Genomic DNA, 12,473 nt, shown 5'->3' on the forward strand with positions numbered 1-12,473 from the left:
CATCAGACATGTCAGTCTGATGAGACTGACGTGCTGCCACCACTGGGCATGTGCAATATTTGCAATATTTATTACTCACATGTCATTTTAAGCCACTTCATCTGTCACACCACATCTTTACTGCATTTTTGCTGCTGATGCTTTTGCACCTCGTAAGTTGTAATTTATCATTAACTGTATTATATTTTATATTTTACATTGCTTATATTTTGTACTTATGTTGCTTAAACTCTACTTTTTATTGCTGGTTTTGTATTGTCTTATTTATTCTTTGTATGCACCATTTGAGGTTGGCACAACTGCAGTTTTGTTGTGCTTGCACAATGACAATAAAGTTCTTGAACTTGAACCTGAAATAGCCTCTGACAAAATGTAAAATGACAGCTCTGCAATCTATATCAATGTCAATATAGATGGCAGAACTGTCAGCAGTTACTCAGGCTTGTACCATGAGGAGCCATGTGTATGTATGTAAGATGTAATTTAACCCAACACTATGCAGGCACTCCCTGGACTGACTGGATGTACAGACTGTACATGATGCATTAAAGAGTAATATAATACAGTTTCAAGTTGCCTTCACCCACTGCTCACTTTAAAAAAAAAAAAAGGTCAATCTGTAAGAACTGGAACATATATATATATATATATCTTAGCACAAAAAGTAAGGACATTTGGGTTTGACAGATTATTTCTTTGCTGTAACAATGCTTCTTGGCAATAAATCTTATATCAGGCACCTGATTGTCAGCACCTGGGGTATCAGAAGCTCAAAACAAGAGTCAATAGCAACAGCAAAATAAGCTGTTTGGCATTGGCAGAGAAGATTTGGCAAATTTTTCATGGGCGCAACCCACATACTCAGCTCTGTTGCTCATCCCACAAATGCATCTTCCTTACAAACGTGGCACCATTTAAAATGGAAATAAACAGGCTTTCCAACAGTGTAAGATTTATTGCCAAGAAGCATTGTTACAACAAAGAAATAATCTACCAAACACACATTTCCTTACTTTTTGTGCTAAGTACACACACACATACATATATATATGTATACATATATATATATACACACATACATATATATATATATACATATATATACATACATATATATATATATATATATATACGTGTGTGTGTGTGTGTGTGTTTGTCTAAAGCATCTAGTTTGGGATCATTAGTTTTTCACCAGATTTTTTTCTTTTTTTGTCGTTTTCAGTTTCTACCCATCGACGTCAAATCACATCAAAATCTTCTGCATTGCCCAAATTTTTGTAAACTAGATTTTTATTGGGCAGCTTTTGGAGATTTTAAAAACCATGTTTATAATAAAACTTGAACATGTGTTTATGTGTTCATCCAGCAATCTTTGTTTAGCATACCTACACTCCTTTTGGAGTACAGGAGATGATCTGTTTAGGGGTGTCTTTCACTGACCGCAAAAAAGACAGGAAGGGCGGAGACAACAATCATCCACACAATGAACTAACACCTACTTCTGCTTTTCCATCTGTATGTGGCTCTGTCTATAGCCTCAGCTCTCTGGCTGGGATTGGTAAGTACTGTTAATTTCACAATCTATGCACTGCTTTCATTTACACTCATTGGTTTGTAGGGCTAACAATAGATGAAGAGCAAGAGACGTCTCTCTTAACTGCATTGTTCACTAAGTTCAACAGTCATTATCCACGATTACCCTTTAACCCTTCTTTTTTTTTCTCTGTGGTTGCTGAAGGTTGATTTCGAATAATGGCAAGTTTGACTCTGGCGATTCTGTTAATGATACCAGGTGAAGCAATGTTGTGTATTTGTCCTGCGTATTCATGAAAATGTTGACGTGTTTATGTTGTGTGTCTCTTGAAGCTGTGAGTTTGGCGCTCTGTGACGTGTTGTCAGAAAGCTTGGTGAAATGCAATGATGAGGTTAGGCAGCTTTTATGCAGCATTTCTCTGAATCACAGAATGTCCCGTCACATTCAGTCTCTACTACGAAACCCTTCTCTTGACGGAGCAAAGTGGCCATCACATCCATGCTTGTGGCTTGCTGCATTACAAAGCAAATAGAGCCATTTTGTGATAAACTAACCACTGTATTTATGCTGTCTGATTGGCTATTTATTTGGTCTATTCATCTGGATGGGTTATAGTAAGGATGTGATACATTTCCTGTCTTTTCCCCTGAAAGGTGCCTGGAGTGGAGATTGGGGGGTTAATTTCATCAGCGCGCAGTGTGCTTTAAGAGGGACGTGCGTTGATATAAGTTGCTCCTATTACTATCCCCAATCTCAATGGGTCATTTCAGCCAGTTGGTTTCGGGGGGAGTACAAATCTAGACGATGGATATTCACAGACCTCTGGAAGCTCCCTTTATACCAGCATCGTTTTGAGTATCTGCACCATATGCGTGATTGCACACTCAAACTCAAAAACATTACGGACACGGATGAAGGATACTACTTCTTTAGTTTTGAGACAGATCAGGATCGATGGAGAAGCCAGAAATATCTTCAATTATCTGTTACAGGTATGTGTGGTGATTTGTCTTAATCCTTTCACGATTTTATGTGGTCTTTTTTTATGATTTCGGGGATTACAATCTAATTCTATTTCTAATAATTCTTTGTCCAGATTTGACAGCTGACGTGAAACCTGCCACTGTGACAGTGGGAGAGATGGTGACTCTGACCTGTACGATTAAATGTTTCCCATTTTCCTCACGAAAGATATTCTGGTACAGAGATGGACAACGTTTCACCAGTGCCACATTCCAGGCCAAGATTGAAGATGCTGGGAAATATCAGTGTGCTTTTGAACAACGGAGTACAATCAGATCTGCCGCTGTGTTTCTGGATGTTCAATGTGAGACCATGATAAAGATTTTGACCAATTTACACTCAACACAGAAAACAATAGGAAGACCATATGCCTCATATCGAGTCACAGCCAGTTTTCTACAATCCGTGTTAACATTTTTCCAAGACTTAAATATCTTCACCTCCACTTCATGTATGTCTCCCTTTTGCTCAGATAGTCTTGGTCAGTCTATTTCAATGAATATATGGATTGTTGAGATTTGTCTAAGAGTGAGCTCGATACGGTTCAGCTCATACAAGAGCCAAGATAGCGACAAAACAGCTCATCCCTTTATTAATAACCCAAACCTTTCTTTATTTCCATTATGAATACTTACAGAAGATACTTTGACAGGTTTTAGAGGATGTGCATTGTACATGTGCATCAGCCATCATCTCATTGTTTCTATGCCATTACGTACGTCTGATTGTAAAATCCTTCAACGCAGTAGAAAATTAAGTAAAAAAATAAATAGACAGGTATTTGAATTATTTTTTTGCATCATAAAGCTAATATTGTGTTTAGACACTATTTTATCCCTGAATCTGACTTGACTAGAATATTCGTTACAACACACTACAGCACTAAAAGCTTTTTTGCTCAACTGGTTAAGCTCAACAAACTTCTTCCTTCTATCAGATGGTCCAAGGAAGGTCATTTTGTCCGTCAGTCCATTGGGAAAAGTTGTCAAAGGGAGCTCCGTCACTTTCACTTGTAGCAGTGATGCCAATCCAACAGTCAAAGAGTGGCAATACAGCCTACACAAGAACCTAATGACTTCACGATTGGCATCAGGGCAGAATTACACCATCTCTAATATCCAACCCAGTGATAATGGACATTACTACTGTTCGGCCTACAATGGTATCAAGAGGAATGGCTATTTGTTTTCACAGTCGAACAAGGTTATCATTGATGTTCAGTGTGAGTATTATTCTAAATTATCATTTCTGTCTGTGTTTATATTTCCTAGTTAGATAATGTTTTGGAAATGTGATTACCATATGATTTGCACAGACTATCAAGCCAGTCTATATGCCAAAAAAAAAAGATGACTAACTCTCAATACACTTAAAATGTCTCACTGAATGGGAAGTCTTCATCTGGTACTGTCCCTTGTCAGACCCTCCGGAGAACGTTTCAATATCAATGGACACACCAGGAGAGGTAGTCAGTGGCATTGGTGTGAACCTGACTTGCAACAGCACTGCCAACCCAGCAGTAAACAACTATACCTGGTACAGGGGGACCGGACCTCTGGGCTCCGGCTCTCTGGTCCGAATAGGGTCAGGCGAGGTGCTGTCACTTCCCTCTCTGGAGCCCTCCCAGAGTGGACACTACATCTGTCAAGCCGTAAACTCGGTGGGATACACCTACTCTACTGAGCTGCTGCTAGAAGTGAAGGGACAAGGTTTGTGTGGCTGCACTGTTAAAATAACACCACGGTTACACTTACGTTATGCGAATAAGCTGTAACTGACAGTCCAACACTGAACAAAAATCAAAATGTACAACATGCAACATTTTCAAGTTTCAGCTCTCACAATTTCTTTTATATTAGTAAACAGTAAATTCTAGATGAATTCAATTAATTATTTTTTTGGGGGGGGGGGGTCATGTCTGTTTAAGATGCCGGTCATGGCATTACTAGGATGTTTTCGGCCACCGGTAACCATTTATAGATTCTAGTGACAGGGGGTCGTACATTATCATGCTGAAATGTGAGATAATGAAGGTAGATTAATGGCCTAACAATGGGCCTTAAGATCTTGTTGAATTTTTTTTTTAAAGCCCATATCATAATTACAGTCTCCAAGGACTTAACATACCTGTGGAGGCATGGCAGTGTTTGGGAGAGATGGCAGTGGAGTTTTTAATTAGATTGTTTAACACAATACTGGAAAGTGAGAGGATGCCTGAGGAGTGGAGAAGAAGCATAGTGGTACCGATTTTCAAGGATAAGGGTGATGTGCAGAGCTGTAGCAACTACAGAGGTATAAAGTTTATCAGCCGCAGCATGAAGATATGGGAAAGTGTAGTGGAAGCTAGGTTAAGAGGAGAGGTGATGATCAGTGAGCAGCAGCATGGTTTCATGCCATGAAAGAGCACCACAGATGTGATGTTTGCATTGAGAATGTTGATGGAGAAGTATAGAGAAGGGCAGAAGGAATTACATTGTGTCTTTGTGGATTTAGAGAAAGCATACGACAGGGTGCCGAGACAGGATGTGTGGTATTGTATGAGGAAGTCAGGAGTTGCAGAGAAGTATGTAGGAGTGATGCAGGATATGTATGAGGGTGGTGTGACAGTGGTAAGGTGTGCAGTTGGAATGACAGATGGGTTCAAGGTGGAGGTGGGATTACATCAAGGATCGGCTCTGAGCCTTTTCTTGTTTGCGATAGTGATGGACAGGTTGACGGACGAGAACAAGCAGGAGTCTCCATGGACTATGATGGGCGTGGATGACATTATGATCTGTAGCGAGAGGTGTACAAGTTTAAATACTTGGGGTCAACTGTTCAAAGTAACTGGGAAGTGCAGAAGAGAGGTGAAGAAGAGAGTGCAGGCAGGGTGGAGAGGGTGGAGAAGAGTGTCAGGAGTGCTTTGCGACAGAAGGGTACCAGCAAGAGTTAAAGAGAAGGTTTACAAGATGGTAGTGAGACCAGCTATGTTATATGGTTTGGAGACAGCAGCACTGATGAAAAGACAGGAGGCAGAGCTGGAGGTGGCAGAGTTGAAGATGGTAAGATTTTCATTGGGAGTGACGAAGATGGACAGCATTAGGAACGAGTATATTAGAGGGACAATTCAGGTTGGATGGTTTGGAGACAAAGCAAGAGAGGCGAGATTGAAATGGTTTGGACATATGTGGAGGAGAGATGTTGGGTATATTGGGAAAAGGAGGCTGAATATGGAGTTGCCAGGGAGGAGGAAAGGAGGAAGGACAAAGAGGAGGTTTATGGATGTGGTGAGAGAGGACATGCAGGTGGCTGGCATGACGGAGGACGATGCAGAGGACAGGAAGAAAAGGAAATGGATGATCCGTTGTGGTGACCCCTAACGGGAGCAGCCGAAAGAAGTAGCAATAGAAGAAGTAGTAGTAGTAGTAGTAGTAGTAGTAGTAGTAGTAGTAGTAGTAGTAGTACTGGTCTCAGAGGGTTTAAAATCTATGTGCTAATATTCCCATCAATAAAATGTGCTTGTTGGTTAGCTGAAGCTTATGTTTGCCCATTTAAAGACCCATTGTCACAGCCTTAACTCAAGTAAACTGCTCCCCCACCCGCTGTTGTACTCAGGACCTGTACTTGCCCAGTAGGGCTGACACTTGGATTCATCCAAAAATGCTCGGGTAAATCAGTTACCAATAAAAGAAGAGTATTTGCCTTTCAGCTCAGCTCTGATGCTGCATCTCAGCTCTGATGCTGCACATCAGTCAGCTCAAAGCCCTGCTGTAGATGATGAGTATGTAGGTGGACTTCCCTGGTTTCTGACAATTTGAAAGGAAATTCTTTGGTTATGAAACCAACAGTTTCGTTGCTCATCTGGGATGAACACAGCTGATGAGGCTAGAAGTTGCACTTATAAATGATTTATGTACACTGGGAATGGTTTATGGTAAAGGACTTCTCTGAAATTCTTTTTTTTTTTTTTTGCATGTTTGACATGCCCGTGGGTCAAAGTACTTGGACTCGTAAGCATTCGGGACTGTGCAAGTGTAGTACAGTTCAACTAACAGGGGCGCAATGTTGGTAGATTTATAACAGGAAAAGTGGATGTCAGTAAACCTGCACACTGAAATGTTTTTATTTTTATTTTTCAGGACTGATCTGTTATTGAAATAAAATGTGATATTTTCACTCCAGTTTTTCATTCCAGAAAAGAGCAAGTGTGCAGTTACTCTTTAATGAATAAAGAACCAACGTTTTACTTGTCATACTTAAAATGTTAGTTTTAGTATCCACAGCATCTTTGTTTGCTTCCTCTTATTGTGAGGCCAGTTTGTCCCACCTGTTGATTTTTGCCTCTGAAACTGATCTGTTCAGTAGTAGAAACTCCTGTGTTTTCCCCCACAGACAACTTGTTTGTCCCTGTCTTAGCCGGAGCAGGAGCTATCATCTTTGGGTTACCTGCATTTGTTCTCGTTGTGCTCCACTTCTGGTAAGTCGGTCTGCAAGTGAGAAATGAGGACTCAAATCTCAGGCGTTAGCTCTGTAGCCACTCACTTGTGTGCATTTTCTCAGCACAACTTTTGCTACTGAAACTCGCCATCATTGTCGAGAGCATCCATGACATTTTCTCCTTTATAGTCAAAGTATAGTAGAGACTTTGCTTGGCTGGTGCACTTATACGTTCAGCTGCTCGCTTGAATAACCAACAGCACAAAAAATGTATTATTTATGAAGGCGAAAGGGAGGGGTTATCCATGTGTGGGGTTTATCCAAATGCTCTATCCAGTAAATCTATGGACCTTTTTAAACCTGGTATCTGCATGACAATGTTGTGTGTGATATCGGGTAATGGAGTGAATTTCATATTTTGAGCAGCTTTTGACCATTTTCGACATGACCTGGCATGGATGAAGTAGTGCTGTGATGTTTTAACGACATTGTGAATAGGACTAAAACAGTGGCGTTAAATCCAAACACTCACAGCTCATTCATCGGACAGATGTGATATAACAACAGCATGTTAGGGACTGTGGGACTGTGTGACTGACTGATTTCAGTATGATGAAATGATAACCAAAGACTGGTAGAGCAGATAAGAGAACTGGTAGATGTGTTATTATGAAACAACTTCTCTAAACCAAGATTGGTAAATAAGTGAGTTTTTTTCAGTGTTAAGTAACTTTGGATTTTCTTTTGTTCTTGCAGGAAGCAAGGAAAAACCCATGCAGAAAAACAAGTGAGTGTATTGTGTTTAGAAATCACGTCACTACACAGCGCTGTCGCTCGACAGAACCTCTGCGTTGCATTGTTTATTTTTCCTGACACAGCGTCACAGGCAGACCCGATCAAACAACCCAGAGCCCGCGGGCCTCACCAATCGATCCCAGCACAATAGAACAGCGCCAAATCAAATGCAGCACTGTCGATGTGTGCAGACATAACATCCCCCCCCCCCGGCAGGATTTAACAATAACAGAACTACTGGGCATCACGCATCCATCAGTCATGGCACAACAGAACAATGCTATCATTAACTAATTGCAGCACTGGTGATCCAGTGTGCAGACATAACACCCCCCCCCCGGCAGGATTTCAAACATGAAAGGTTGACACAAAGTCCTCTAGGTGGCTGGGCAGGCCGAGGTGGGGAGGGGGAAGACAGGGGAAGCTGAGGCCCAGGAATGTCTGGGGCCTGTGTAGGAGCTGCATGAAGCCCCGGGGCGTCTTGCCATGCTGAGGGAATGGCTAAGTTGTGTCACGAACTGTGTGTGGCGGAGCTGACACCTTCCACAGACGACTGGAGTGCCACCGAGTGCCATCGCTGAGGAGGTAGGTGACTGGGCCCAGCTGACGGGTGACTTGAAGAGGAGAGGACCAGTATGAAGCCATTTTATTGTCCCTGTGGGGCCTGCGGACCCTGACGCAGTCTGACGCATTGATGTCTGGCACCCTGGTTCGTTTTGACTGGTCAAACCGTTGCTTCATCTGCGTCTGCTGATGAGTGACTGAAGCTCTCACCCCAGAGGGAGGTGCCTGGGGTGTGGAGGAGCGGAGCCTGTCAAGGGGCATGTACAGTTCCCAGCCCAGCATGAGAGAGACTGGGGAGACGCCTGTGGTCGAGTGCTGTGTGGCCCATAGTGCAGCAGAGTGTGACGGATGGCCTGTGTGAAAGAGCACCCTTGGGCCATGTGTGCTCTGAGGCCATTCTTCAGTGACTGGTGAAAACGTTCAACGCCGCCATTGGCCTGGGGGTGGTAATACGCAGTGCGTATATGACGGATGCCCTTGTTTTCGAGATAAACAGTGAACTCAGCAGAGACCAGCTGAGGACCGTTGTCAGTGGTGATGGTCTTTGGGAGGCCCCAGCGAGAGAAGAGAGAGTTCAGGAAGTGGTGAGTTCAGGCCATTTTGAGTGTAGATCGTAGGCGACCACCATGAAGCGTTGGTGGTGGGGAACTCCATGGTTCTCACCACAGATGTCAAACTGCAGGTGTTCCAAGGGCTGAGAGGGCCAGGCAAGAGGTTGCAGGGGTGGGGGAGCCTTGTCAGTCTTGCCACTCACAAGGCAGGCAGAACAGTCCTTCACCAGAGCCTCAATATCTCTGTCTATCCCCGGCCACCACACCAGGTGTCGGCAGCGCTGTTTCAGTTTCACAATGCCCAGGTGGCCTTCATGCGCCATATCAAAACACGCGCACGGGGAGCACCTGGGACCACTGTGCAAAACCCATGTGCCACGCAGGTGTCGTTCCAGCAGGAGAGCTCCTGTCTGACTCGGGCGAATGCAGCCAGCTCCTCTGGGACCTTGTGAGGCCAGCCGTTCTGGATGTAGGTGCGGAGCTGGGAGAGGACAGGGTCCTGTTCAGAGGCTGCCCTCAGCTCCTGCAGAGAGACAGTGGCCTGGAGGGGTGTGTGTAGCATTTGGACAATGTCCTAACCCTAACCCTAACACAGTCAGTGTCCGTCTGTGGAGCTGGAGTGGAGACAGAGCGAGAGAGCAGATCGGCGACAACATTGTCTCTGCCTGGGGTGAACTGCAGCCTGAAGTGTACTGGCAGAGGCGGTCAGACCAGCAGTACAGCCACAGGGGTTTGTGGCCTGTCCCAGATGTGGACAGCAGCGCTGTCAGGGCCTGGTGATCTGTCCTGAGGGTGAAGGAGCGGCCATAGAGGTAGAGGTGCCACCTTTCACAAGCCCAGATACAAGCTAACGCCTCACGCTCACCCACGGAGTACCGCTGCTCGGTCAGGTTGAGGGCAAGGGAGGCGAAGGCGATGGGCTTCTCCACACCGTTCTGGGTTTGAGACAGCACAGCCCCTATCGCTGTGGCTGACGCGTCACAGGTCACAAAGGTGGAGCTGGAGATGTCGAAGTGAGCCAACACTGGTGGTGAAGTCAGTTGAGTCTTGAGATCACGCACAGCGTCACTGCATGCCTTTGACCACACCCATGGCTCGTCCTTATGCAGCAGCTGGCGCAGGGGGGCTGTGGTTGCAGAGTACTGGGGAAGAAACCTCAGGTAGTAGCCTGTCATACCCAGGAATGAGGCGACGAGCTGGGCTCAGGGATGGCCTGAATGGCGTCCACGGTGGATTGTAGTGGAGTTACACCACTCGCTGACAGCCGGAACCCCATGAACTCGATGGCTGGCACAGAGAGGACACATTTCTCAGCATTGAGAGTTAGCTTGTGCTTAGACAGGGCTGCGAAGACCATGTTGAGGCGCTTGTCGTGGATTTCACTGGTGGGCCCGTGTACCACTATATCGTCCAGATAAATGGCCACGCGCGGTATGCCAGTCAGCACGGAGACCATGACTTTCTGGAAGCAGCTAGGGGCGAAGCTGAGACCGAAAGACATCCTGGTGTAGCGAAACACTCCTGCATGTGTCACAAAGGCTGTGAGGTTTCGGCTGCTGGGGTGGAGGGGCACCTGTACGTACCCCTGTCTGAGGTCGAGCTTGGAGAACACCTCAGAGCCATAGAACTGAGCAGTGAGTTCTTCTGAGGTGGGCAGTGGATACTTATCAGGGACCACTGCCTTATTTACTGCACGTAGATCGACGCAGACACGCAGGCCCCCCGACTTCTTCTTAGCCACCATGAGGTTTGAGACCCAGGGTGACGCGTCACCGGTTCAATGATGCCAGCTTCCAGCAGTTGTTGCAGCTCGGCGGAGACCCCATCACGGAGAGCCAGCAGGATGCGGCGCAGTGGTTGGATGACAGGTTTCACAGCAGAGTTGAGGAGAGGTTGATGGGCGAAGGCGGAGAGTCAGCCCAGCCCCACAAACAGTGATGGCCACTTCTGCTGCCAAGGCGTGGCAACAGTCAGGATTGCTGCCCACCCCCCCCCACCCCGTGTCTAAGAGGGAGAACCCCAGAGCAGAGAACAGGTCCAGGCCCATCAGGTTGGCCCCACGGCGTGCCACATGAAAAACTGCATTGGGCACCAGCTTGGTTCCATAGCGGACAGTCACCTGGAGAGAGCCAACCAGATCGATTTTGGAGTCACCATACCCACAGAGGACAGCTGAGGGTGCGGACAGTGGCAGTGAACTGAAAAATTGACTGTAAGTATCAACATTCAGGAGGGACACACCTGCACCGGTGTCCAACAGCAGGGGGATGCACACATCATTAATGTTGACTGTGCATGATTTGAATGACACTGGCCCAGAGCTCACATTGTGAATGATGGCGGTTGAAGACTGGGGGGTGTGGCCCTCTGACCCAGCCGGGGAAGATCGACAGACGTTGGCAAAGTGATTTTGCTTACCGCAGCTACGGCATCTCTGGCCACGGGCAGGACAGTTCTGAGCCTTTGAAGCATGAGACCGAGATCCACAGTTACCATAGGACTGTTGAGGGCGGGGCCGAGAACGCTGTCGTTGCAGTTGCAGAACGTCTTCAGTGGAGTCGGCGCCCGCCTCGCTCTGGCTGGGTTGCGTCCCGAGGGGCAGCCGTGAGTAGAGGGAGAACTCGTTGGCAGCTTGACTGGAGGTGGCCACTTGCTGTGTATTTAGCATAGCAGCACACTCAGCTGCTCTCTCAACTTGTAGTGCGATGGTAATTGCTCTGGACAGCAGCAGATCGTCTTTTTCCAGCAGGAGAGTCTCACGCACCTTTGTGTTGTTGGTGTGTTCGATTAGCTCGTCCTGAACCATCTTGTCCTGAAGCGCGCCAAACTTGCATGAGCTAGCTAGCCCTCGCAAATTAGCTACGTACTGCCACACAGACTCACCAGGCAGTTGGTGTCGCTGACGGAATATAAATAGCCGAAGGAGGCCACTCTGTGGAGCAGCGAAATGGGTGTTCAGAAGTCCCACAGCTTCGTCAAAGTTTGTGAAGTTCCACAGAGTCCCGAGCACACGATGAACCTCTGCTCCCAAGCAGTGTAGCAACAGAGCCGTCTTCCTAGCCTGGTTCACGTCGTCGAGCCCTGAAGCTATGAGGTAATTTTCAAAACTATGTAGCCAGCGAGTCCATGGTACCGGAGGCTCGCCAGGTAATGCCAGGAAGGGGGCAGGTGGTGGGAGAGATATATCCCATCCTCGTCGCCAATATTGTGTTTATAAATCACGTCAGGACACAGCGCTATCGCTCGACACAACCTCTCCGTTGCATTGTTTATTTTTCCTGACTCAGCGTCACAGGCAGACCCGATCAAACAACCCAGAGCCCGCGGGCATCACCAATCGATCCCAGCACAATAGAACAGCGCCAAATCAAACGCAGCACTGTCGATGTGTGCAGACATAACAGGGCTAAAAGGAAAGCTAGTTAATTATCAATGAATCAACTCTCATCATAATGACTTTCATCATGTCAGATATATACATTTACAAGCATAAACGTCCTAGGATTTGGTTCTGCTGGATATTAGTGCTACTTTTGACACCTACCATACTTGGCTAGTTTGTCTTCCTATTTCCAGTATCGACTCCCGTA

Source organism: Lampris incognitus, chromosome 9, assembly GCF_029633865.1.
Source record: "Lampris incognitus isolate fLamInc1 chromosome 9, fLamInc1.hap2, whole genome shotgun sequence".
In the NCBI taxonomy this organism is placed as follows: Eukaryota; Metazoa; Chordata; class Actinopteri; order Lampriformes; family Lampridae; genus Lampris; species Lampris incognitus.